Source organism: Garra rufa, chromosome 2 (assembly GCF_049309525.1).
Source record: "Garra rufa chromosome 2, GarRuf1.0, whole genome shotgun sequence".
In the NCBI taxonomy this organism is placed as follows: Eukaryota; Metazoa; Chordata; class Actinopteri; order Cypriniformes; family Cyprinidae; genus Garra; species Garra rufa.
The window spans coordinates 59,295,558-59,301,557 of NC_133362.1; positions in this window are offsets into that span (position 1 = coordinate 59,295,558).

Genomic DNA, 6,000 nt, shown 5'->3' on the forward strand with positions numbered 1-6,000 from the left:
TATTCGCGGAAGTCGCGTCCGGTGTGAACACACCATTATTCCTAGGTCACTGTAGCCACCAGATCATGTATCCAGATTAGATGGTCACTACAGTGCCCCGGATCCAGTCTGTACCCATCAGCACCCAGAGATAACCTCTACAGCCCTGAAAGTCAGCAGAATCCATGTCAACTAGATGAGCCCCAGAGACAGATCATCAGTGAAGACCTCATCACCTAGACGACCATCGATGCAAGACCTTGAAAACCAGATGAGTCCTCTCCAATCTGACTTTGTGGCAACATGGAACTTTTGCATCTACATTTTTTTTTTATTCCGAGGTCAACATAGCCACCAGATCGTGTGCATCCAGATCAGATGGTCACTGCAGTTGGGGACTCGATTCCTGGACTGACTCAATTTCTCACCACACCGGCGCGACAAGCTCAATTATTTTTTAAAGATCAGTGCGAAAGACACTAAAAAACTTTTTGGTCACACATCAAGTCACTAAAATTAACCAATACTCTACACACAGTCACGAGAGATATATCTATATAAAGTCTTAATACTGTAAACAGTATTAAAGCTTTATTGGCACGTCCAGCATTTACATTATCATTTACATTTAGAACGTTAAGAAATCTAAATTGAAGGAAATACGAATATAAAAATATAACCAATAATAATAAGCCTACTATAAATATTACAGGAAAAAAGGATCAGTCAATGGACTTATAACTGCATAAAAATGTTTCTTGTAGGCCGATTTTATTTGATGCAGCCTACTTTATGTAATATTAATTCATGATAAACTTCTTTTGAACCACTGATATCACTATTTTGTCCTGGTTCTTGATACCTTTTCGGACCTTGAATATGGTACTGCCCTTGCTATCTGTATAGGCTCAGAAATCTTTTGAATTTCATCAAAAATATCTTAATTTGTGTTCCAAACTTGAACAAAGGTCTTACAGGTTAAGGCTTTAGATACATATAGGCCTTTTCTTTACCTTTGTTTTTTTATTTCATTGTCCAAGGGGGTTTGGTTTATTAACTGCATAAATACACAAAATTATGTAATGTCTGTTGCATAACCCAACCTTTTTCTCTAGGTAAAATACTGCCCTAAGAAAATTCCATTCACTTTAATATTGACAATTTAAATGACCATGCATTTTATTGAACGCATGATCCTCTTTGCCTTCTGCTCTTTATTGTGTGACAATTAAAAAAAAAAATGCATCAAAGAAAATATGTGGCCTTCTCTTAAATACAAATCTCTTTAACTCAAACACATTTTCATATTTTTCACAATATCAACAAACCATTAACTTTTTTTCCTAAATAAAACATTTGTCATAAATTCAAAACAATATTAACAAAAACGTGAAGCATAATAAAATAAATGCATGAAAAAATTAATCTGTGGCCTTGTTTCTCAAAAAAAAAAAAAAAAAACGTAAAAACTGATTATTTTAGCCAAAACTTTGCTTGTTATCTTGTTAACAATGAACAAAAGTTTCGATCGGAGTGATAGCATAGCCATGCTTGCCACGAACTCAAAACACTTCACAAATTTATTATTTCTTTTATAATCAAATAACGACGTATCAATATATATATATATATATATATATATATATATAAAAATATATATAAAAAAAAACATTTTTCATAGGCTCAAAACAACATAAAAAAGTGAATAAAAGAACCAACGAGCATAATCAGAGCAAATCTGGCCTTCCCCCTCAAAAAAACAAAACAAAACAAAAAACAATCAAACGAATTGTAGTAGCCACGAAGCTTGTACACACATGATGAAAACATTCACACTACCTCTGCTCATGTTCAGCTCAACCTTAAATATCATTTTCTGCACAAAATACATGTTATTCGATAAGTAACAGATGTTTTAACCGGAGCATTTGCACAGCTCGTCTTTGCTCAACCGCGCTTCACACGAACTAAAGAAGAGACGAGACAAACCCCAAAATGACGCTCTCTTAAAGGGGCCGCACCCCAGATTTGATAACCTACCCAAACCAACGCTAAATGAACGCGACTACATGAATATAAGATTTTCAAATGAAATGAATATTCATTTGAATATTCATTTGAATACTACTCCGCGAGTCTTAAGGACATGTTGTAGTCAACTTGCATCTGTTTTTACTGATATTTTTAACCTGTCACTCTCTTTGTGTATGGTTCCGAATTGTTTTAAAAAATCAATAATAATTCCTGTGCCTAAGAAAACTACTGCCACCTGTATGAATGATTTTAGACCTGTAGCCTTGACTTCTGTGATAATGAAGTGCTTTGATCTGCTTGTGAAAAAATATATTAACAACTGCATTCCTGTCTTCACGGATCCACTACAATTTGCATATAGATCAAATAGAGCTGTAGATGATGCTGTATCCTTGGTTTTACATTCTGTACTTCAACATCTAGAGGGTAGGGATACGTATGTCAGGATGCTATTTGTTGATTATAGCAGTGCCTTCATTACCATCAGACCTTCCATTTTAATATCTAAGCTGTTAGACTTAGGCCTCTGTACTTCCATCTGCAGATGGATACAGGACTTTCTAACAGGCCGTTCTCAGACAGTTAGAGTAGGCACTACATACTCAGCCCCAATTGTGTTAAATACCGGAGCACCTCAAGGCTGCTGTCTTAGTCCTTTATTATATAGTCTGTATACTTATGATTGTACAGCTAAATATCCCACAAATAGCATTGTGAAATTTGCAGACGATACTACAGTGGTAGGACTTATTGACAGCAATAATGAAACTGCCTATAGGGATGAGGTGAGTAATTTGATCATGTGGTGCCAAAGAAATAATCTGTCCCTGAATGTGGGGAAAACTAAGGAGGTCATCATAGATTTTAGAAGAAATAAACCCACACATACACCTGTCTACATTAATAACTCGGCAGTTGAAATTGTTAATACTTTTAAGTTTTTAGGCATTCATATTTCAGACTCCCTTCCATGGTCTTTCCACATCACTTGTGCCATTAAGAAGGCACATCAGAGGCTTTACTTCTTGAGGTGTCTAAAGAAATATGGTATGTCACAAAATATTTTAAAAAAAATTTATTGTTGTACAATTGAGAGTATACTGACAGGTAATATTACAGTGTGGTTTGGAAGGGCTACTTCAAGTGAATTGAAGCTTTTGACAAAGGTGGTTAAAACTGCATCAAAAATTATTGGGGTTCCACTGGAATCACTACAGGATATTTATTGTAAACGCAGCACTGGGAAGGCACTGAGCATTATACAGGATGTTAGTCATCCGGCACATAGTCTCTTCTCCCAACTTCCATCAGGGAGACGTTGGCAGAGCATCCCAACACGTACGTCACATTTTAGAGATAGTTTTTATCCACAGGCTGTAAGGCTATTGAATGATAGTGTAAGAGGAAGGAGGGCTGAGGTTTGAGTGTATGTTTTTTTTAATTTATTTTATTTTATTCTATTCTATTCTATCTTATTATTGACTGGTGTTGAGAGAGTGCTAAGGCACATTGTATTTCATTGCTGTGGTACTCTGTACGAATATGCATATGACAATAAAAACTGAAACTGAAACTGAAAAGCAGAAAAAAGAAAAGAAGGAAAAAAAACATTGAGAAAATGTACAGGACAAAAAAAAAATAGCTTTGAGAATGAAAACCAAGCTGTTTGTTCCTCAGCATCTTCATGTTTTCAAGTTTCATCAATCTTCATTACTTCATTCTACTCTTTAATAAATTATATCTTTATAACTGTGATACTTGGATCGTGATACATTTTTCTGTGTTTTGCCACTGTCCTGTTTAAGATGAGAATAATTAACAGAAAGACACTAAATCTCTGGGTGCATCTCAGTGCACTAAGGGGGTCAGTCAGAGTGATGTTAGAGGCCTTGAATAATTTATTAACCATAAATAAAAAATAATCATTATAACAACAAGAAAAAAATAATAAAAGAACAAGAAATGCACATACATGATTTAGCGTACAATAACGATTAGTAGATTACATAAAATAGATTAAACTTAAAAAAAAAAATCTTTTGACTTAACATCTTCTCTTCTTCACACACTGCCACATCTACAATCCAAAAAATGACACTGTGTTCTGGGTTGACTTTTCCAATAAACAAATATATATATATATATATATATATATATATATATATATATATATATATATATATATATATATATATATGCAAACTTCTGTAAAATGTATTTTTTGGTTACTCTTTGAATTCAAACCCTTCTCCCTCTAAATTTATTAATAATTTATTGCTATTTCTTACACATTCATAAATGTAAATGTTTAAAGAAAACTTCCTTTTTTGTTTTTAGGAAAGATTTTGATGTGTAGCTATGTAAATTCTTTTAATGGTGTGATTCTAATAAGCTAATATAGTATGCTTTGGATTAATGTATGTACCTCTCATTGTATTTTGTTCTTATTCTGCCTTTGCATTTGTATTTGTTGTTCTTTAGGTGCATAATAAAAAATAAATAAATCAACCAAAAAAAAAAAAAAAACATGTCAGAGGTATTCAGAGTTGCTGTCTAGTTGAGTGCTAAAAGTCTGTACCACATATAATATGTGAGACTCTGTCTGAAACCTGGTAAGGTCTAGGAACTGTGTTCAGTTGGGGTTGGAGCTAAACTCTGCAGGACATCGGCCCTCTAGAACCAAGTCTGGGCACCCCCGACCTAAAGGCATGTTTGATATTAAAGATGGCCGCCGTTCCTGAGTCCCCGGCCAAGATGGCCGCCAAGCCACAGCCTGTTCATGCCACGTCAACCAAGCCACAGTCTGCTCACGTCAGGTCTGTTGGTCCTGTTGCTGCTCCTGCCAAGTCAAGTCAGGCTCAAGCCACTGTCTCTGCCAAGTCAAGTCTCGCTCAATCCGCTGTCTCTGCCAAGTCAAGTCTCGCTCAATCCGCTGTCTCTGCCAAGTCAAGTCACGCTCAAGCCGCTGTCTCTGCCAAGTCAAGTCACGCTCAGGCCGCTGTCTCTGCCAAACCAAGTCAGGCTCAAGCCACTGTCTCTGCCAAGTCAAGTCTCGCTCAATCCGATGTCTCTGCCAAGTCAAGTCACGCTCAAGCCGCTGTCTCTGCCAAGTCAAGTCACGCTCAAGCCGCTGTCTCTGCCAAGTCAAGTCTCGCTCAAGCCGCTGTCTCTGCCAAGTCAAGTCAGGCTCAAGCCGCTGTCTCTGCCAAGTCAAGTCACGCTCAGGCCGCTGTCTCTACCAAGTCAAGTCTCGCTCAAGCCGCTGTTTCTGCCAAGTTAAGTCACGCTCAGGTGGCTGTCTCTGCCAAGTCGAGTCTCGCTCAAGCCGCTGTCTCTGCCAAGTCAAGTCAGGCTCAAGCCGCTGTCTCTGCCAAGTCAAGTCACGTTCAGGCCGCTGTCTCTGCCAAGTCAAGTCTCGCTCAAGCCGCTGTCTCTGCCAAGTTAAGTCATGCTCAGGTGGCTGTCTCTGCCAAGTCAAGTCTCGCTCAAGCCGCTGTCTCTGCCAAGTCAAGTCACGTTCAGGCCGCTGTCTCTGCCAAGTCAAGTCACGCTCAAGCCGCTGTCTCTGCCAAGTTAAGTCACGCTCAGGTGGCTGTCTCTGCCAAGTCAAGTCTCGCTCAAGCCGCTGTCTCTGCCAAGTCAAGTCAGGCTCAGGCCGCTGTCTCTGCCAAGTCAAGTCATGCTCAGGCCGCTGTCTCTGCCAAGTCAAGTCACGCTCAAGCCGCTGTCTCTGCCAAGTCAAGTCACGTTCAAGCCGCTGTCTCTGCCAAGTCAAGTCTCGCTCAAGCCGCTGTCTCTGCCAAGTCAAGTCAGGCTCAAGCCGCTGTCTCTGCCAAGTCAAGTCACGCTCAGGCCGCTGTCTCTGCCAAGTCAAGTCACGTTCAAGCCGCTGTCTCTGCCAAGTCAAGTCATGCTCAAGCCGCTGTCTCTGCCAAGTCAAGTCACGCTCAGGCGGCTGTCTCTGCCAAGTCAAGTCTCGCTCAAGCG